Here is a 23,078-nt window from a genome sequence, read left to right as displayed (position 1 = left end):
AAATCGCAGATCGCCGCCATTACTAGTAAAAAAAAAAAAATAATAAAAAATTATTAATAAAAATGCTATAAAACTATCCCTATTTTGTAAACGCTATAACTTTTGCGCAAACCAATCAATAATCGCTTATTGCGATTTTTTTAACAAAAATATGTAGAAGAATACGTCTCGGCCTAAACTGAGGGAAAAAAATGTTTTTTTATATATTTTTGGGGGATATTTATTATTACAAAAAGTAAAAAATAATGCAGTTTTTTCAAAATTATCGCTCTATTTTTGTTTATAGTGCAAAAAATAAAAACCGCAGGGGTGATCAAATACCACCAAAAGAAAGCTCTATTTGTGGGAAAAAAAGGACGTTAATTTTGTTTGGGAGCCACGTTGCACGACCGCGCAATTGTCAGTTAAAGCGACGCAGTGCCGAATCGCAAAAAGTGGTCTGGTCTTTGACCAGCAAATTGGTCCGGTCTGAAAGTGGTTAAGGAAGTTCATCTCACAATCTCAATCGGTCTCACCATATATACTTAAGACATTTGAAATATTTTTACATTGCGAGCAATTTATTACATTGGCTCAGCCATCCAGTCAATCATAAGTCGGAAGTTTTTTTTCAACTTCCATCCTTTGATCAGAGGGGACAGAAGTGATGAACAGAGATTAACTTTGCAAAGATTGAAAAGAACCTAGAAGAAAATTCGATCGATTGTGAAAGACCGGAGAATTTCAGATATACAGAAGGCTTGAAAGACGGTGGACAGCGGGAAAACTGACGAGTTTTATATTTGGTGAGTAGAAAAGTAATATGGAATTTGTAGATGTTTTGGCTGATGAAAGTAAATTAGAATTTACAGGTTTATCGAAACAGGTCTCTGATGCTGTTTTATGGAAATCAATGTATAGTCAATGCTTACAAGCAAATACTGAAATTGAGAAAGCTAAATTTTCATTAACGAAAACTAAGAGGAAATTACGTAATATAATGAAATTAATTTCAGTTTTTAATAATATGATATTTGATGAGCCAGAAAAACAAATGATTTGTGTAGTGAATCAAGCAGCAAGTAAAAATGTAACTGAAAATATACAAACACATGAAAATGTATTTTTTGAACCTAGCTGTTCAGGTTGTGAAACTTTTTGTACTTATATTGAGCATTTAGAGAATGAAGTAGAGTTGCAGAATAATGTAACTTCAAAAGACAAGCATATTTCGGTAATTTCAAAGAGAGACAGAGAAAATTGATGAGCTTGTATTTGTTGATGGTTCAAGATATTGTATGTCAGGCAATTATTGCAGTAGGTATTCAATTTGGTATCCAAAACGTAATCTTGCCATAAAACATAAGTTGCCAGGACATTTTTTCAGCTCAACGAGCAGAACTGAAGCAGTAAAAACTGCATTGATTATTGACAAGAAAGAGAAGAGAGGTTCATTAGTGATTTATAGTGATAGCTCATATGTTGTACGTTCTCTCACTGATTATTTACCTATTTGGAAATGTAGAGGTTTTGTGGATTCATCTAATAAGACTCTTGTGCAGAAAGAGACATTAGAAGCAGTTTTTGACCTTGCAGAGAGTAATCCTCTTGCTTATGCTATTGTAAAAATTCCAGCACATAAAAAAGATGATAGTGAGTTATCATTGGCAAAGGAAGCAGCTTTGCATGGGAAGTTAGTAGTTCAACCTGAAATGGTATCAATTAATGTTGTGAAGAAAACAGACACACAGATTCCTTCATTTTCAAAAGGGACACGTCACTTTCTTCTTCCTCACCGGTTGACACAGGCTCTTTGGTTTATGAAAACGGGATCGTATGTCATGACTCAGACGGAATTCTATGTCCTGTTATACCACAACACCTACAGGTGGAATTCACTAAATGTAACCATGACAGTTCAGGTCACATTGGCAAGCAAAAATTACTTGAAATTCTTAAAGAGAAATTCTATTGGGACAAAATGGAGGAGACAGTAGACAGTGTAATTAAATCTTGTTTAATTTGTGCACAGGTGAATCCTAGACCAAAGGGTCAGAAACCTCCATTGCAAAGAATTCCTCCTGCAGATGGACCTTGGTCTTCTATACAAATAGATTATATAGGTCCATTACCATCAGGAAAATATGGATATAGATTTGCTTTGGTTTTGGTGGACATTTTTTCGAAATGGATAGAACTACTCCCAGTACGCAGAGATGATGCTTTAACAACTGCTAGGATGTTGATTAATCATGTTTTTCCAGTTTGGGGTATACCAGCACACCTCAGTAGTGACAGAGGATCCCATTTTACAGGTAAAATCATGTAGGCAATGTGTAAAATTTTGGGTATAGAACAGAGATTTCATGTGCCATATCACCCACAGTCTGCAGGTATTGTTGAGAGGATGAATCGAACAATTAAATCTAGAATTGCAAAAATGTTGTTGGACAGAGGAAATACTTGGGTTGATGTTGTTCCTTTTATTTTAATGGGTGTAAGAAGCACAATTTCTGCTGCTACAAAGTATTCTCCGTTTGAATTAATGACAGGAAGGAAAATGCCACTTGTATTTCCCCATGAACCTTTTTTGTCTACACCTCAAAGAGAGGCGATAGAAAAGTCAAAATGGTTGCAGATGTTATACAAAATGGTTTCTCTATACTTTTTCAGTTGAGTAAGGAAAATGGCGTTTGTGTTGCCTCGTGAAGTCAAAATTGGTTGCAGATGTTATACAAAATGGTTTCTCTATACTTTTTCAGTTGACAAAGGAAGTTAATTCATGATAAAAAGTGCCTTTGTTCTAGCTAAAAATATAAGTTTTTATATTACAATGTTTCTTGATTAAGAGATTATTAAGAAATAATTTGTATATATATATATATATATATATATATATATATTGATAAGGTAAAGAGGTTTGTGTATGTTTTAAAATGTTTTTATACAAAGGGTAATTCATAGCAATCCTTAGGAATTTAGAATGAGTAACACCCATTGTTTTAGAAAGGTGGGAGGGAAAATGCTCATTCTGTCATTCTGTGGCACTGTCCTGCTCAGAAGAACCTTAGAAAGGAAAAAAAGGTGGGGGCTGGGTTGTTTAGGAGTGATTTTGTTACAGGACACAGACAATTAATGGAGTACACACATTCCAGTGAAATTTTAATTCCAGTACACACAAGACACATATATATCATGAAGAATTGTTATTAAATCCACGTACATATCGGATTTAATCTTCATTGTAAGAATAATCTATTTTTGATATTCTACAATTGATATTGTTTTTTTGTAACATTTTGTTATTTTGTTGTTAAACCAAAATTATCTTTTGTACAAGATAAGCGGTCTATTAAGTTGACCAGGAACAGAAAGGTTTATTTAAAATTAAATTAGATATGGTTGACACAAGTCTAAGACAGAAAAGATAAAGATGATTAAAGAATTGTTACATGTGAGGTCACACCCAGAGATGGTGAAATGCACGTCACAGGCAAAGCTAGAGTTTCAGGAGTTGAAACATGGCAAAGTAATTGGGAAGGTCCATGGACATTTTGGAATGTTCAAGGGGTACAAATACTTTCTCAGTTCAGTGAAACATGTATGTAGAAAGAAAAATGTGGGTATAACAAATTTTATATTCCGAGATAATGATGCTGCATTCCTTTTTTCAGGAATGAATCATAAAAATCTAATCTGGAGGAATCATGGATCCCAAAAAGATGAAAAGATGTCGGATCAACAAAAGAAAAGTTTTAAAGAGAGAAAGTGTATCATCATCACAGGATGCATATTTTCCCTAGTGACAATTTTATTTGTGATAAGATATATCAAGAACTGCTCAAGTTATGCAAAGGATTGAAGAATTACACAACAAAGATCATATGTTATTCAGAAATAAGAGAGATGTAGACACTGATATCATTACAGATGAACAAAAAGATAACAATGCTGATATCATTACAAAGGACAAAAATTATATTGATATTAATGCTCATGATAAAAACCATGATTTTAGATATGTTGATATAAATACAGCAGAAGATTTGTATGGATATATTTGTATAGGACAAGGATATGATTGTTGTTTACAATTGTTTTTCATTCCCAGCAATAATATTGAAATCAAAGTTAAAATAGAATCCAAAACAAATTTTGTTAAAATGCAGGGATCTTATGGACTAAATAACAAAACCGGAACTTTTGAATGTAACATATTGTTGAGGAGTTTCTGGTCTATATATTTAAAGGGTAATGAGTCAACAATGTGGTCTGGAGATGTTACTAATAGTATGTCAAGATCTGGAAAATCACTTTATCCTTTAGATCAATTTTTTTATCTTTTTCAAAGTTTCGTAAAAATATTAGATCCAGAACATTTAGACATCATTGGAGATGAAAAAGGAGATGTTGTAAGAACATGGGATTTTAAGGTAACAATGAAATTTACTCAAATAAGGGTCAAAATTGATATCTTTATAGTTGATAAGATTGTTCCAGAAATTAATATTTTCCCACAATCTTTGAAAATTATGGAAGATAAAGATAATTTGCATTTGATATGTGATACAAAAATATCTTTACCTCAAAATTCATTGTTAACTTGGAAAAGGAATGATGAGTTTTTGGGTAGTTTTCTTTACAGTTCTACTATAATTCATAAAGGAATTTTTGGTAGTGTGAATTGGATCAATGATACATTTGTTTATCAACAAATGAGAGTATCTTTGAATGATACTGGCATATATGAATGTTGCATATCAATAGAAAATTATCCGGTGAAATGTGCAAAGGCAAGTGTTATTGTTATGTCTCCAAGGAAAACTCCATGTGTTAATAAGAAAAGTTTCTCTGCAAGCCCTTTTCAGATTAACCATTTCCAATCCAGAACTCTTTTGAGAGAAGGAAAGTTTGTTATTATTTTGTGGAACTTTAATGTTTCAGAATGGAAAATTTCTACAAGGTTTTCACAATGTCAAGGACATCTGGTTAATATGGAATTGGGTATTGAGAGATGGTTTGGAATTAATAATAGAGTATAACAAATAGTATGGATATTAATACTTTAAAGTCTGCTCTAGAAACCGCTGGTTTAGTGGGAAGTAATGGTATTAAAATACAAAGACATTTAAATCAGATTTTAGAAAATATGGTAATTAAAACTGCTAATATAATGGGTCCATCTATTTTACATCTTCAAAATATTACTCTTGATTTGATGAGAAGTGAACAACATTCTCATATAGCCAGAGCATGCTTAGAGATTCAAACGAAATATTCCACTAATTTTAAAATAATTGCGCAAGCATTTCAGAGTGGAATAACTCCTCTTGGCATTTTACAGTATTTACCCAAAGAATATTTATATGCGATAAATCATACAGATTTATGGGTAAATAAATGGATAGGATGCAAGCAGGATATATGTTATAGTTCTTCTATGATTCCAATAGCCGGAAAAGAACAAATTTTGGTTCCAATTACTGTTTTGGGATTACCTGTCAGTAATACACAATTATTATACTATAAATTACAGTATACAGATTTTGTATTTAACAATGAAAATTCTGAATTAGAACAATTAGATTTGTCATCATGTTTACAATTCCAGTCTAAAATTATATGTTTACCTAATCAAGATAAAAGTATATTTCATTCTTGTTATCATAATCACACATTATGTTCAGCAAGAATTGAAAATAGAATAAGTTCTGAATTAATTACTCGTGTAGATAAAAGGAAGGTTTGTTTTCAGATTATGTCAGATACAGAAAGGGTTAAAACTTTTTTCTCTTCTTGTACAAATACAGAAAACCTAAATCAAGGGTTGTATTGTATAGAAGGAGATATTGTTGCAATAAGTATTAATGGGTTGAGAACAAATTTAACAAATATGTTTATGAAAAATATTAGCGCTCTTCCTACACAGTATAATATTTCCCAAATAGATGAATTTCCATGGGAAAAATGGGCAAATATAATTCAAAAGGATCAAGGTTTATTAATAGCTTTGGCTAAGGAATTGCAGAATGCAGAAGTATTGTTTAAACATGAACAAGGTAATTTGCAAGAAATATCGCATCAATGGTCAGAATTTTCAGGAAGTAATTGGTGGAAAAAATTTAGTAATAGTGTATCCATTTGGGGAAAAACTTCGATAACTTCAGCAGCAGAAAATATTTTATCACATCCTATTGTAATTATTTTTATTATTATTATGTTATTTCTTATATTCCAGTTATGTTTGATGTTTAGAATGAAAAAATTATATTATCGAATTAGAAGGGATATTAAGAAAGGAGATGATTTGTTACAAAATAAGTTGAAAAGGAAAATGGGTTTTGAAGGTACGAATTCAATTGTACATGACAAAACATTTGGAGTTATTGAATCAAAGTTTGTTTGAATGTGACATGAATGTTGATGAATGAATTTTTTTTTTTTTTCAAATATAGATTTTATTTATTTAAACAATGCCCAACCTGGGCGCACATATAACATAAGACATACAGTTGGGATACATGGGGGGAAGGAAGGGAAAGTGCCCATTGAGTTCGATACAGAGATAGAGGGGGAGGCAGACATAGCTTACATACATTACATCTTAAATTAACATGAGTTCTTGTGAGGTCACATTCATCGCCATTCCGGTTACCACTGCCCATGTGGGCCGAAGCACTGTGTGAAGAAACCGTAGGTTCACTAGACGCTTAATTCTTTGCCGCCTCCCCCCTCTTCCCCACATCAGAACCCCATTGCCCCGGTAAACAATCAAACGTCCGAGGTCAGAGGCTAACAGTAATGGGGACAAGGACACATAAGGGAGGAAGGTTGGGGAAGGTTGGGGGAGAGAGAGAGAGAGAGAAAGAAGAAGAAAAAAAAGGGGAGGGGGAAGGGGGAGAGATCTGGTTGATTCCGGAACACCTCGTCATATACTTGGACCAGGTTGGTTGCAAACTATCTCACAGGGTCCTCAGGGATACTCCTTCAGGGGAGAGAATAAACTGATGCCAGAGTGCCCATGTGGTTTTAAATGTTTCCTGTTGTTGCCTCCCAGATAGCACCAGGTCTTCTAGCTTACTAACGTCCTCCACCCTTCGAATCCAGGACGCCACTGACGGTGGGGCCTGGCTTTTCCAGTGGAGCGGAATGCAGGCTCTGGCTGCATTCACCAGGTGACACAGAATGGACTTTTTGTATTTTTTAGTAGACATGGTATTAACATGTAGGAGAAAAAAGGCCGGGTCATCGGGGACGTTGTATTCCGTGAATTTTTGGGTAATGGACCTGACTGTAGACCAGAAATGGGACAACTTCGGACAGGACCAAAATATGTGTAACAATGTGCCCTGCCCCTGCCCACATCTCCAGCAAAGTGCCGAGGTGTTCGGATAGAAGGAGTGCAGAACCTGAGGGGTTAAGTACCACCTCGTCAGGAGTTTGTAGTTAGTTTCCTGTATTTTGGTACAAATGGTAGCTTGTAGGGCAAAGGTTAACATACGTTGAGTCTGGCTCGAAGTAAATGTGCAGTTCAGCTCCCTCCCCCATTTAGTCAAGAAGGTTAAATGAGTGTCATCAACCGGGGCGATAAGGAGGTTGTACATTGTTGACAGTGTCCTAGGGAGTGCCCCGCACCCCGAACAGTGTTCCTCAAATGTAGTCAAAGGTACACCAAACTGCTGTGGAGATGGGAGGGCCCGAAGAAAATGTCTAAGTTGGACTGCAGTCCAGAAAGCTAGTTTGTAGGGGCCCGATGCGTCACACAGCATCTCTATAGATGGCCAGTCTCCATTCGTCCGGAAGTGCCATGCTTGTGTGCAGTTCCTAGTAAACATAGCTGTCATAATTTGGAGGTCCAATCCTGGAGGGAATCGTGGGTTCCCCATAATAGGGTAGAGCGGAGAGTTAGATGTGGATAGTGGCCCGGCTGAACAGAGCTTCGACCCCACTCGCAGCGTTACCCCTATCAGGGGATGTCTTTTCATATTCTTAGGGAGGTGTGCATAGCACCAGATAGCTTCCTGTAGTGGCACCTGCATTTGGGCATGTTCTAACCGGGTCCACAGCTTTAAATCCCGGTGGCGACCCCAGTCTATAATCCTACCGAGATGAACCGCATGGTAGTATTTCTTCACATCCGGGACTGCGAGGCCCCTGTGAAGTTTGGGTAGGGAGAGTAGAGTCCGGGCCAGTCTCGGTTTTTTATTTGCCCAGATAAATCTAGTAAACATCCCCTGTACCTGTCGAAAGAACGAGGCGGGGACCAGGACGGGCAGTGCATGTAGTAAATATAAAAATTTGGGTAAGATGCACATCTTGATGAGGTTGCACCTGCCAAACCAGGAGTGCAGGCCTTTATGCCAGGACTCCAGCAGGGCGCGGGTTCTAGATGAATGAATTTTTATCTGAAAAATATGATTAGTATTTATATTTCAGAGGGGAATGTTATATTCTTAATATCTAAATTTTAATTGGCTTTATTATACTTTATTCAGAATATGAATATTCCATATTGTGTGAAAGAAAACTTTGAGTCAATTAATTCTATGTTATGACGTGCGATGATTGAAAATCTAAACATTTAAAACCTGTCAGGATTTTGATAAATGTTGTTTATGTTTAAAATTCTCCAGTTCATTATATATATGCTTTTAGAAATTTAGCACTATGTAAGTGAGAAGCCTTATGTAATTGAGATGATATTTTTCTTAGAGTCTGAAATTCTTCCATCTCCCATTTCCTGTCACCTCATATATGTAATTGAGAGGTTGTTTAAGATTTTACTCTTCTCAAATTCATAAGTATTAACAGATGGTAGCTTTACTCATTAGCCCACACTTTTGTAAAGGAGGAGTTATCTTTCGGCCGAAACTCAGGAATTTTGGTTAAATATAATGGTAAGATTGGGAGTTGGTCTTCCTCTTGAAGATTCAGCAGCCTAGAAGGAACACCTTAAAAATACATCTCGGCATGCATACAGATTTTTCCAGCATACAAAGGGTTATTCCGCCATTTTAAATAAGTACAATAGACCACATGGCTTGATATATTGATAAGAAAGAAAGATACTAATGATTATCATTGTACTATTTTTGTAAGTATTCTTTTCTATTTAAATGTGTACAAATAAATACACATTTTTGAATTACGCTGACTCAGAACTAATTAAGGAAGTTCATCTCACAATCTCAATCGGTCTCACCATATATACTTAAGACATTTGAAATATTTTTACATTGCGAGCAATTTATTACAATGTGTAGCCCACAACTCTCAATTTTTCCCAAGCATTTTTTTCGCCCTAAAAGCTCCTCAGTGTGAAAGGCTTTGACCTTACAATGCTCCACACACACTATCATCTCTCAATCTCTGGGTAACAGATCGAGAACGAGTCCCACTTCTTGTCAAGAAGTAAGTGACATTCTGCATCAATTCATCTCATTGATAAATGACTGTGCCTGACGCAGAGTGCATTGTTCCCCTCCCCCACTCCTGATCAGTCTACCTCACGCTCCATCATAATCTGCAAGCCCCTCAATGTCTGTAAGACAGTGACTGATAAACCATAACACACACACTGCCTGCCACTCACCTACTTTTGTCATTTCATCTGTCACACTGAGAGACAAATCTTTAGCAATAAAATATGTAAATTGTTTGCCTTCTATGTAGAGCTAGACCAAAATCAAACCACCCATGGTGCATTAATAATCAGTTTCAAATAATTTATTTTACTAATAATTTTTTATGATAACCAAATATGGGATTCATGGAGTCTAAAGAAAGTTATCTCCTACACAACCCACTACCTTATGTTATAATAAATGTTCACATTCCAAACCCCCCCCCCGAATAACCATACGCAATCCGTAAAGTGACATAAATGTAACTTTTATTATATAAACTCGTTAAAGGCAATAAGAGCTTTATTATAAAAACAAAAATAATTCAAAAAATTACCAGGAAAGGGCGAAATAAACCCCCCATATTGCAAATGGGAGGAAAAAAATTCCCTTTCGACCCCTGTATTTTCTAGGCGATCAGACTTTGTTTTTATTGTCCCTGGAAAGCGGCAACATTATTATTGATCAGGCTTAAACTATGTCTTTGGCAGTCTCTCAAAATAAAGTCCCAGATGATATTCTTTTCTATTGCTCATAAGCAAACACTCGTGTGAAAGTCCACTCCAATTCATCCATGATCAGGAAATCAGACGCATCTTCCTCAGGCTGTCTTCTGGTCTTCCTCCTCCCATCCAGCATGGTCTTCTGCTTTGCCTGCTCCACTTCTCGATGCTCAGTACCTGAAAAGAGTAAGGCCGCGTACACACGGGTGGACTGTTCGCCCAACTTTGTTCGTCAAACAGTTTGACAAACAGTCCGCTCAAAATTAGCATGAGCGGACTTGACCACACACGACGAACGAACAGTCCGCTGAAAACTTGCGCGATGACGTGAACGGCACGTACGACGGGACGAGAAATTCGGCGTCCGATACACTGCAATGCAACCTTCGCCGTGTAAATTCTTTCTGAGCATGCGCGAGACTTAGTTTGCCGAACAAGCCTACACACGAGCGGACTGTTCGCTCAAACCAAGTTTCAGCGGACAGTCTTACGGAAATTCCGAAAAACTTTGTTCGTCAGACTGTCCGCTGAAACTGTCCGCTGAAGCCCACACACGAGTGGACTGTCCGCTGAAACACTGTTCAGCGGACAAAGTTGGACGAACAGTCCGCCCGTGTGTACGCGACCTAAGAGAAAAAGCAGATTATATATTCCTTACAACTAGAGCTGAAACTAACGATTAATTTGTCTGTCGACTAATCTATCGATACATTTTTCGTTTAGTCAACGACTATCCGATTATTTTATTTATTTACTTTTTTAATGAATCTAGTGGTTTTTTGTTGATTAGCTAATTAATCCTTTGGATAACCTTGAGAGTATTGTGCTGGCAGAGTATTGTATTGTGCTGGCAGAGTATTGTATTGTGCTGGCAGAGTATTGTATTGGGCTGGCAAAGTATTGTATTGGGCTGGCAGAGTATTGTCTGGGTATGGAGGGATAGCTGCTTCCATATGACCTCTTCCCTCCACTGCACAGATCAGTACAGAGAGGGGAGAGGGAAACCGGCGTCATGTCATGACACCGGTTTGTTTACAAGCGATTGCTCCGTCGGAGTGATCACATTGTAAACGCCTGGGTGTAGAAAGATGGCCGCCGCTTCAGAGCTAGGCCGAAGCCGCGGCCTCTCCGAAAGGCCGAGACCTCGGAGCGCTCCGCGGATCGCGGCATGTGCCGATCCGAGCGGGGTGACCCGTACGGATCACGGATCGGTGACGATCCGTTGCACCCCTAGGGACAGCGGCACGGAGGGGGAGAAGAGAGGGGGGCGGCAACACGGAGGACAGCGGTAGATACTAAGCACTGTGACGCATCGACACCCTGCACGCACGTCGACGTATTTTTGTAGTCGACGTAATCGATTACGACGATTCATCGTGGCAGTTCTACAACTGTACCATAAACATAGCACACATTTCTACAAGCATGAAATTAGACGCATCTTTTTCAGGTGCTCTTCTGGTCTGCCTCCTCCCATCCAGAATGGTCTTCTGCTCTGCCTGCTCCACCTCTCGATGCTCAGTACCTGAAAAGAGTAAGAGAAAAAGCAGATTATATGTTCCTTACAACTGTGCCAAAAATGGCTCACATTTCTCTATCTGGCCATTGCTTAATGCAAAATTGTCGTAGGGTGCCTACTGTTGCATTGAACAATTTCACAAAAAAGGCATCGACTACAAACGCAACTAATAAACTGGAAAGTCTATACAAACACAGGCCTGCTCAATAGCAGCCCTATGTAGAGACATGCAAGTGTTCTCAGCATGGTACATGTTTGATAAGTGCACCATATTTACACAACAAAAATATTAAAAAGTGACTGAATCTACCATTACCAACCACTTGCTTTCACTTATGCTGGTGTAGTATTCCCATCTATTTCCTCTCTAGGGAGCCCCTTCCTAACCAAAATACATGCGTTTCCTAGAGATCATAGGTAGAGGGTTTCCCTTGGATCTCACTGAACTTAGCCACTTGAGTTGATCAATTCCTCAGCTTCACGCTTGTAGAAAGTAACAGTGGCACATGTCCTACTGATGATTACAGGCTTGGACCCTTTGTTATTACACTTAGTCATGACGGTGCCAGACCGCTCATTTAAATCTGTAGCTCAGCATAAAGTGGTTTTCAACACACCTAAGCCACTGCAGGTTTAACTTTGAAGACCCGACTTGCCTGGCTTGCAGTATATTCAAAACACTTCTATGCTACTGCCAGCTACTCCTTCTGTAAAGCTCTAATTCGGCCTTTTCCCTCTTTTCAGATTCTAGAGAGCATGCAGGAAGTGCAAGCCTAACACACCAACTGCCCGCACCTCTCACTTCCTGAACCCAAAAATGGAGACTACATTTTGAAGAAAATATCTGGGAGTCCATATCAAACTCTGTTCAAAGGAGAAGCATATCCATCCAGCCATCTCCTTAACAACAGACAACTTCTAACTAGTTCTGGCTATGATAGGAAGGCTGCAACACCTTCTAGTCCTGATGGATACCAGAAAACCTTGCAGCTTTATTCTTCCTAAACAGTGTACGCTGCATCTTCCCCCAGCACAAGCAACAAATCACCACTGAAAACCCAGATTCTTCAGGTGATATTTTGACTTGTATCACTGCTTTACTAACCATCCAAAAACTGCACATACAACCCAACTCATACCTTACAAAAAAATGACAAAATTGCATTAATTGGACAGAACAGTTACTCAACTTATGTTTTCATTTTTCTGGATTCCATGGTTCCTTGCTTAGTTATCCGTCTTCCCACACCTGCTCAGTCGTGATGATCTAAAATAAGTGTGTAAGTTTGGTAAACATGTTTCACAACATGTTCAAATGTCAGGCAATCATTTAAAATTCAATACATTTTTGACAACGTCCTAGAATATATGTGGATTATTTTCCATATTATTTTAGACTAACACATTTTTCATGCATTTAGTGATATTACTGACCTTGATACTCAAGTAGGGTGCATGCTAGTTGGAGTCGTGCATCCAATATGGCTTCGGGTGATGTCTTCACATTGAATATTGTTCAACTTTGTAAGTACTCTTTTGCAAACTGTAAAACACAGAAACCTTTTAAATGCAATATTTTGGAACCCTTATATCTTAGTCAAACTATATATAAAATATATAGCTTATCTATTAAATAACATTTTTTAAAAAAAATAACCATTTTCTGCTGGCTTTGGAGCAGTCACATTACTCACGCCCGCTTTATATCTCTGTATGAAGTCTTATTCTGGAGGAGCCGTCCTGCCCGGCTGACGGCAGAGACAGGACGTGATGTATCACATGTCCCCCTCGTCTCCTCCACAAAATCAGTCTTGGAGGTGTAAAGCGGCCAGAAGTCACATGACTGGCCTCAACACAGCTCACATTTTGTATTTCGAACGCTAGCTTAAATCCACTTACATAGTGTGCTAGGCCAGCCTGTAATAGAGCAGCCCTGATTTCTGTCTTCAGAGCTAAGATGGCATACAGAAAGTGGCAGAATCAGTGAGCTTTTTTTCATTTTCGCAGGCTGCTGATAACAGCACAAGCACTGTAATCTGCTTTTTACGATCCAGATGCGTTATATTTTTTGGGGTTAACACTTAAAGATTTAATTGTTGACTTAACTAAAGAATATGTGAAAAAAAAGCAATTACCATCAAAATAAGAACTCCACAACTACTGGTGTCCTGTTGTTTGCTGTGATTTAGAACATATATTTTCCATTGGACAACCTGGTCTTTGCGAGTGGCCATCCGCAGGAATAAACTATATAACCAAAAAAATAAATATTTTGGTAAATTGCACACTTTGTATGTGTTTATTTAAATAACTTTTGCACGAGACACACTTACCCCCAGTTATGGTGCAATGTAGCTGCATATGCAATTTCTGCTCCCATTGGGTCTATGACAAACATGGCCTGCTGTGCCATGCTGAAAATCTAAAATAAAGTTCGAACTTTTTGGTAAACAAAATTCACAATTTCACATCCATAGAGCAGATGCACTCTGCAAGGTCATTGTGTAAAAGTTGAATATCTATATACACACAAGTTTGAAACATGTCAAGGATTGACCAAGACTTTTTTGATTTAGAATTGTGTCCATTGTTGTCATGAAGATTTAAGACAAGTTTGGTATTAATTGAGATGTATACATTTTATGACGTTTGCTAAGTTAATCTGATTTTCCTTTCAAGATAAGTTAACACCTATATACATGACATAATTAAATAATAGAGTTCAATAACAAGAGTAAGGAAAGCAGTGGCGGAACTACCGCCATAGCGACCCATGCGGGCGCTATGGGGCCCGCAGCCGATCGAGGGCCCGGTGAGTGGCTTTGCTACGCGGGTGCGGGCCGCACCGGGTGACACCCGCCAGCGGGGTGACACCCTTGAGTAGCGGCAGCCGCACCACTAGCACCTGTGCCTTCTGTGCTCGAGCGCAGGCTGAGGGACGCAGCAGCGTGGACCTAAGCCACCTCCCCTCCTCTCTGTTTACATGCACAGAGGAGGAGGAGCCTGCGCTCGAGCCTCGAGGAACACACACCGCTGTATGTGGAGAATGTCAGCGCTGTTGTGAGGTATGTAAGGGGGGGTCTGCTCTGCACTACTGAGGGGGGGGGGTCTGCTCTGCACTACTGAGGGGGGGGTCTGCTCTGCACTACTGAGGGGGGGTCTGCTCTGCACTACTAGGAGGGTCTGCTCTGCACTACTGAGGGGGGTCTGCTCTGCACTACTGAGGGGGGGGTCTGCTCTGCACTACTGAGGGGGGGGTCTGCTCTGCACTACTGAGGGGGGGGTCTGCTCTGCACTACTGAGGGGGGGGTCTGCTCTGCACTACTGAGGGGGGTCTGCTCTGCACTACTGAGGGGGGGGGGTCTGCTCTGCACTACTGAGGGGGGGTCTGCTCTGCACTACTAGGAGGGTCTGCTCTGCACTACTGAGGGGGGTCTGCTCTGCACTACTGAGGGGGGGGTCTGCTCTGCACTACTGAGGGGGGGGGTCTGCTCTGCACTACTGAGGGGGGGTCTGCTCTGCACTACTAGGAGGGTCTGCTCTGCACTACTGAGGGGGGGTCTGCTCTGCACTACTGAGGGGGGGGTCTGCTCTGCACTACTGAGGGGGGGTCTCCTCTGCACTACTGAGGGGGGGGGTCTCCTCTGCACTACTGAGGGGGGGGTCTGCTCTGCACTACTGAGGGGGGTCTGCTCTGCACTACTGAGGGGGGTCTGCTCTGCACTACTGAGGGGGGTCTGCTCTGCACTACTGAGGGGGGGTCTGCTCTGCACTACTGAGGGGGGGGTCTGCTCTGCACTACTGAGGGGGGTCTGCTCTGCACTACTGAGGGGGGGGGTCTGCTCTGCACTACTGAGGGGGGGGTCTGCTCTGCACTACTGAGGGGGGGGTCTGCTCTGCACTACTGAGTGGGGGGTCTGCTCTGCACTACTAGGAGAGTCTGCTCTGCACTACGAGGGGGGGGGGTCTGCTCTGCACTACTAGGAGGGTCTGCTCTGCACTACTGAGGGGGGTCTGCTCTGCACTACTAGGAGGGTCTGCTCTGCACTACTAGGAGGGTCTGCTCTGCACTACTGAGGGGGGGTCTGCTCTGCACTACTGGGGGGGGGGTCTGTTCTGCACTACTGAGGGGGTCTGCTCTGCACTACTGAGGGGGGGGTCTGCTCTGCACTACTGAGGGGGGATCTGCTCTGCACTACTGAGGGGGGATCTGCTCTGCACTACTGAGGGGGGATCTGCTCTGCACTACTGGAGGGGGTCTGCTCTGCACTACTGGGGGGGTCTGCTCTGCACTACTGAGGGGGGGTCTGCTCTGCACTACTGGGGGGGTCTGCTCTGCACTACTGAGGGGGGGTCTGCTCTGCACTACTAGGAGGGTCTGCTCTGCACTACTGAGGGGGGTCTGTTCTGCACTACTGGGGGAGGGTCTGCTCTGCACTACTGAGGGGGGTCTGTTCTGCACTCCTGGGGGGGGGGGTCTGCTCTGCAATACTGGGGGGGGTCTGCTCTGCACTACTGAGGGGGGGGGTCTGCACTACTGAGGGGGGGGTCTGCACTACTGAGGGGGGGGGGTCTGCACTACTGAGGGGGAGTCTGCACTACTGAGGGGGGGGTCTGCACTACTGAGGGGGGGTCTGCACTACTGAGGTGGGGGTCTGCACTACTGAGGTGGGGGTCTGCACTACTGAGGTGGGGGTCTGCACTACTGAGGGGGAGTCTGCACTACTGAGGTGGGGGTCTGCACTACTAAGGGGGAGTCTGCACTACTAAGGGGGAGTCTGCACTACTGAGGTGGGGGTCTGCACTACTGAGGGGGAGTCTGCACTACTGAGGGGGAGTCTGCACTACTGAGGGGGAGTCTGCACTACTGAGGGGGAGCCTGCACTACTGAGGTGGGGGTCTGCACTACTGAGGTGGGGGTCTGCACTACTGAGGTGGGGGTCTGCACTACTGAGGGAGGGCCTGCACTGCTTGGGGCCCTGCACTACTGAGGGGGAGTCTGTACTGAGGGGGTTGTCTGCAAAGCTGGGGGGGTCTGTACTGCTGGGGGGGTCTGTAATGGGGGGTGTGGGTACTAAGGGGGATGTCTGCATTGCTGGGGGGTCTGCACTTGGGTGGGGGGTCTGTACTGATGGGGGGTGTCTGCACTGAGGGGGGTCTGTAATGGGGGGTGTCTGTACTGCTGGGGGGGTCTGCACTGAGGTGGGGTGTCTGTACTGCTGGGGGGGTCTGCACTGAGGTGGGGAGTGTCTGTACTGATGGGGGGGTCTGCACTAAGTGGGGTGTATGTACTAAGGGGGGTGTCTGCACTGCTGGGGGGTCGGTACTACTGAGGGGGTCTGCACTGAGAGGGGTGGGTTTGCACTGCTGGGGATGTCCTGCACTGAGGGTGGTGTCTGCACTGAGGGGGGGCCTGTACTGATGGGGATATGCATGTGTGTCCTTCAGGGGCTGCATACAGTATACTGCATACTTTGTTGGATGAAATTAATATAAGCTGTTGCCTGGGTACTGTGCTACATGAGTGTGGTAATCTGTTGTTCAATGGCATTAGTTCATTTTTTTTTGTGGGGGGGGGGGCCCATGCAACATTTTGCTATGGGGCCCTGTGATTTCTAGTTACGCCCCTGAAGGAAAGGTAAACTTAGAATAAATACCACTAAAATCCAGTGTTGTTCAACATTTATGGGACACACCCAAATGTCCTCTGGATAAATATTCTGCGCAAAAGTGTAGAAATGGAGTTAGTAATCAATGTGATACATTACTTACATATAGCTGTAACCACGATAAGTAACCCACCTTTCCAAATCTCTGTATTTGTCCATCAAACAATGTACTGGCGACAACTGCACAAATCTGACGAACAGATTCCTGTGTAATATGAAATTAAAATTGATCACGCTGAATAATAACTCAAACAGAATTGCACATATTTCACAGAAGTCACACTTGCCTGCTGGCTTTTTATTAGGACATGTAGGTATGCGTCAATTACCTGTATTTTAAACAAAAGAAAATACAGATAAGAACACATTTGACTAATATATTTTGTAGAGTAGTGAAGTAGTCTCTTACCTCATCTACCAACCACTTTGTTGATCGCAGTGTTTTAAATGAGGAGACAAAAAGCGGGTAAGGCCCGACAACAACAACCTGTGATTGCTCATCTTCTCTCTGCCATAACATTTGAACTGGGGAAGCAACGTTAAAAAATGAGCTTGATTATCAAAACATTTAAGGACTGTCAAAAAAGAAATGTCGAAGTTTTTATGAAATGCCGTAATGGCCAAATGATAGCTGAGGCAATACCAACAGGGCAACGCCAATATTGACCAATCAGATCAAAGTAGGAAAAGAATGCAGTAAAACTATGCCAAACAGTGGCAACTTTAACCAAACTACAGGGCAAACCAACAGGGCATGGCCAAACATATGACCAACGGGGTCAAACTAGTAAGAGTGCATGAAAGCAATGCCAAACAGTGGCAACTTTACACCCAAACTAAAAAGGCCATACCAACAGGGCATGGCCAAACATATGACCAACGGGGTCAAACTTAATAAAACTACCTCTCTCTTCTACGGTGTGCACAATATTCCGTGAAGTATCTATTGAGGGCTTAAAATTCAACATTGACGTTCAATGACATGTATAAATCAATAAAACATTTTTATACTGCATGGAGGTTCAGCACAGTGACAAAATGTTGTTCAAACTTAAACCTAAAATTATATATTTGTATATATCTAATGCAGATACTGAGTTTACTTGTACCTCAATAGTGACCATCATGTTCTGTTCCGGGACTTTTGCAGCATCACTTTGGGCAGAAGGTCTCTGTTGAGCTGTATTCGAACTGCTGTGTCCTGTAAGCGTTGTCATCGATTTTTCATCACCTTCCTTAACCTCATTTTTTGCGATCACAAAAGGCTTTAGGTGGTCAACATTATATTTTCTCTTTAGAGAAACTCCAATATCAGTCAACAATGTGACCAGCTTCCCAGATATTGTCTCAATTGTGTAAGGGCCAGTAAAGTCTGCTTCTAGCCTTCCACCTTTCCTGCCTTTTTTCCTCATGTTGTACAACCAAACCTTTTGACCAACAGTATAAAAAATGTTTTGAAACTTTTGCTGGATTTTTTTATCATGGGCTTCCTTTTGTCTGTTCTGAGACTTGGAGATATTTTCCTTTGTGGCTGCTTTCACCATCTTCATTGCAGCTTTCTTCTCCACCATGAATGAAACATAACTAGTCTCATGTGGGAGAATGATGTCTAAAAGCTAAAAAAAAAAAAAAAAATTTTTGATTTGAAGTAATTGACCAAAGAAATAAAAATAAATAAATAACCAGCTATATGGAGTTTGTAAGTCTACAGAACAGCCTATAAATTCATACATAAGCCCTGCAGCCTTAAATCACCTCCACTCCTCATAAAGTGATAAGTTTGCATATGTGAGCACAGAATTGCAGCACAGTTGTACATTAACTAACCAGCATTTCAACAGGAACTTCAGCAGGGAAAACTGCCTCCCTTCCATACATCAATTGAAAAGGTGAAAATTTTGTGGTGGTTTGAATTTTTGAGCGCAACGAAAATAATGTCGTTTCCAAAAACATATCCCAGTTATCCTGCTTATCATTCATTGACCATTTTCATTAGAGCTCTATATAGAAAAAATAAAAATACAAAAATACACGTTACGTTACCACGACATTAACAGCTCTCTGCAAAACAGTCTTGACGCGAGCCCCATACTCCAGAGAAATATGTTATATGCTTAAACACTTGCAAAAGCAGTGAAATGCGAACACAAATGTTATTCCAAAAAAAATAATAGTAACAAATAGAAATAGTAATTAATCTTGCCGCTTTATATTGTCGTTTGTTTTCTCATCAAGCCCATTTGTTTGTGGATGGTATGCAGCTGTCACACTCCTTTCTATTCCCAGAAGCGTACAAAGGCCATTGTTTAGCTGTAACAAGAAGCATGTTTAAAGACAAAATGAAGGTAGCAACATAACTCTTAGAGCATTTCTACTACTATGCTATTTTTAAATTACACCTACTTGATTCACAAACTCTTTGCCTTGGTCAGACAGGATTCTTTTGGGACATCCGTGTCTATATATCATAGAGCAAAGGTGTTGGCCCACTTCAGCTGCACTTTTCGTTTTTAGTGGGAACGCCTCCACCCATTTTGAAAAATAATCAGTTGCCGTAAGGATATATACATTTCCATTAACAGTTTTGGGCAGAGGTCCTGTTAGGTCGATGCCAACGAGATCCCATACATTTGACACCTAATAGTATAGAATAAATTAATTGTAAATGCATGAATGATATAGATTTAGATTTAACAACATTTACCTTAATAAACTGCAGTGGCTGGGTACCTCTCAATGGTTTTCCCACCTTCTGACATTGCTCACATTCAAGTATCTTGAAAAAAAAAAAAAAGATGGTAACAATGTGTACAACCATTTGTGTATGTGTATGTAAATTCACCAAATCTATTAGATTGCATACCCAGTTTGCAATGTGTACCGTCATTGCATTCCAGTAAAATCTGGAGCACACTGCAGAGTAGTGATGGACGAACTTCCGACGGGACGTTTCGCGAACGCGGACTGCGAACGCGGCTGATAGTTCGCGAACTGGAACGTTCGCGGCGGGCCCCATTGACTTCAATGGGAGGCGAACTTCGCAAACCTACAGGTCAAATTTGCAGCCACAAAATAATTAATAGCTGTGCAAAAATAGTCCCACCACATGGCCAATGACATAACACATGTATGAGGTGAATCTGGGATCGACAACTACAAGCATTCTTTTTTTATATGGGAAATTGTTGTGACAATTCAGGACTGTGGAGCGCATGAAGGCAATGGAGGAGAGGGAAGGTCAGGGACCAGGGTAGGCAAAGAAGAGGGTGCAGGAGATGATCACCAGAGCACTGACATCAGCAGCGTGACATACAGCAATGACACCTGCACCGTGATAGAGTGATCTGACAACAGCACCGTGATAGAGAGCACTGACATCAGCAGCGTGACATAAAGCACTAACACCAGCACCATGATATACAGCACTGACAGCAGCACCATGATAGAGAGCACTGACATCAGCAGCGTGACATAAAGCACTCACACCAGCACCGTGATATACAGCACTGACAGCAGCACTGTGATAGAGAGCACTGACATCAGCAGCATGACATAAAGCACTCACACCAGCACCGTGATAACCAGCACTGACAGCAGCACCGTGATAGAGAGCACTGGCATCAGCACCGTGACATAAAGCACTCACACCAGCACCGTGATATACAGCACTGACACCTGCACCGTAAGCAGCCCCAGGAGGAAGTCAGCATAGCACAGGGATGGTGGGAGCCCCTCATAATGAGCATAGCACAGGGATGGTGGGAGCCCCTCATAATAAGCAGCCCCAGGAGGATGTCAGCATAGCACAGGGATGGTGGGAGCCCCTCATAATAAGCAGCCCCAGGAGGATGTCAGCATAGCACAGGGATGGTGGGAGCCCCTCATAATAAGCAGCCCCAGGAGTAAGTCAGCACAGCACAGGGATGGTGGGAGCCCCTAATAATGAGCATAGCACAGGGATGGTGGAAGCCCCTCAAAATATGCACAGCAGAGGTACAGCCCCAGGAGGAAGTCAGCACAGCACAGGGATGGTGGGAGCCCCTCATGATATGCACAGCAGAGGTACAGCCCCAGGAGGATGTCAGCACAGCACAGGGATGGTGGGAGCCCCTCATAATAAGCAGCCCCAGTAGAAATATGACACCGCTCAACCTCTTCAAAGAGGAGGGTACGGGCATATAGTACAGTGTGCTTTTTTTTGGACAAGGAAGTGAGCCAAATGAAGAAAGAAGGTCTCTGTGCTTGATTAAAAACATTGTTTATAGACATATACATGGTCTACTGGTCACATGTGTTGAATTCCTCCGAGATCCATGCCTCATTCATTTTTAGAAATGTGAGGTAGTTAACACTGTCGTGAGCTAGGCGAGTACGCTTATCGGTCACGATCCCCCCTGCTGCGCTGAACGTCCTTTCGGACAGGACACTGGATGAGGGGCAAGCCAACAGTTCGATTGCAAATTGGGCAAGCTCTGGCCAGAGGTCAAGCCTGCCCACCCAGTAGTCCAGGGGTTCATCACTCCTCAGAGCGTCCACATCGGCCATTAACCCGATGTAGTCGGACACCTGATGGTCTAGGCGTTCCCTGATGCTGGATGACACCTGTCGATGGGTCGGCTGAAAGAATGACCTCATATCCGAAGTCACCAACACATCTTCAAACCGGCCTCTTCTTGCAGGCGCTGTTGGATTGGTACCCGCAACTCCTTCTCTGGGAGTGGGAATTGCTCCTCTGCCAGCGCAGGCAAAAGCAGAATGCAGCATTTCTCAAAGCAAGGCCTGGAAGTGCTGCATTCTGACAGGCCTCTGTGACGGCGGTAGCATTTCCGCCATTTTTTGTTTGTACCGGGGGTCTAAGTACGTTGCCACCCAGTACTGGTCCTTGACCCTTATGCTTTTTATACGGGGGCCCCTATTAAAACACTGGAGCAAGAAGGCCCCCATTTGCACTAAACTGGAAGCGATGTGGTGGCCTGGCTCCTGCTCATCATCCAGGATAATGTCATCCTCTTCATTCTCCTCTCCCCATCCACGCACAACAGGGATCCCAGAAAGGTTTAAAGCATGCTCTTCTTGCTCCTCCTCATCTGCCCCGGCACCATCCTCCTCTGACTCCTCTTCAGACTCCTGTTGTTCACTTGTCTCAGATAGAGTAGCCCCCCCTGGGAATTCATCCAGCATTGCGACTTCCTCATCTTCCCGCTCCTGCTCCTCCACAGCTTGATCAATGACACGACGCAATGCACGCTCCATAAAGTAGCCATAAGGTACCACGTCACTGATGGAGCCATGGCTGTGACTGACCAGTTTGGTGATCTCCTCAAATGGCCGCAGAAGTCTGCATGCGTCACGCATGAGCAGCCACTGGCGCGGTGAAAAAAAAAACAGCTCCCCAGAACCGGTTCTGCCACAGAGTTCATACAGGTATACGTTAACTGCACGTTTCTGCTGGAGCAACCTATCAAGCATATAAAGGTGGAGTCAGCTGAGGAGGAGAGGGAGGAGGATGGAGTAAGAGGAGGAGGAGAAGAAGAGTCAGGCCTGCATGCAATCCGTGGCGGTAAAACCAAATCTACACGGGTGCCACGGGTTACATGCTTGATGGCCGTCAGAAGGTTCACCCAGTGGGCAGTAAAAGTGATATACCTTCCCTGCCCGTGTTTGCTAGACCACGTGTCTGTGGTCAGATGTATCTTGGCACCGACACTGTGTGCCAGAGATACATTCACTTGCCGCTGAACATGGCCATATAGCTCTGGGATGCCCTTCTCTGAGAAATACTTCC

General features: G+C 42.2%; 2 long non-coding RNA genes across 2 annotated transcripts in view; both read right to left on the bottom strand.

Annotated features, from left to right (window-relative positions):
* LOC143943375 (uncharacterized) overlaps positions 1–20,066 on the bottom strand; it is a 69,998-nt gene extending 49,932 nt beyond the window's left edge. Inside the window, exons 1-2 of the long non-coding RNA XR_013264930.1 lie at positions 19,998–20,066; positions 19,697–19,930 (exon numbers count right to left, since the gene is read on the bottom strand). This is a non-coding gene — a long non-coding RNA (uncharacterized LOC143943375). The remainder of the gene's footprint in view (positions 1–19,696; positions 19,931–19,997) is intronic.
* LOC143942298 (uncharacterized) lies at positions 17,580–18,844 on the bottom strand. The gene is made up of 3 exons (XR_013264748.1): positions 18,403–18,844; positions 17,703–17,818; positions 17,580–17,622 (listed from the first exon to the last, which is right to left on the bottom strand). It is a non-coding gene; the product is annotated as an uncharacterized LOC143942298 (long non-coding RNA).
* Positions 20,067–23,078: the final 3,012 nt, after the last annotated feature.

The sequence above is a fragment of the Lithobates pipiens genome, unplaced genomic scaffold (genome assembly GCF_037356315.1).
Source record: "Lithobates pipiens isolate NorthernLeopardFrog02 unplaced genomic scaffold, aLitPip1_a1.2 Scaffold_30, whole genome shotgun sequence".
Lineage (NCBI taxonomy): Eukaryota > Metazoa > Chordata > Amphibia > Anura > Ranidae > Lithobates > Lithobates pipiens.
This window is presented reverse-complemented; position numbering and strand designations above follow the sequence as displayed.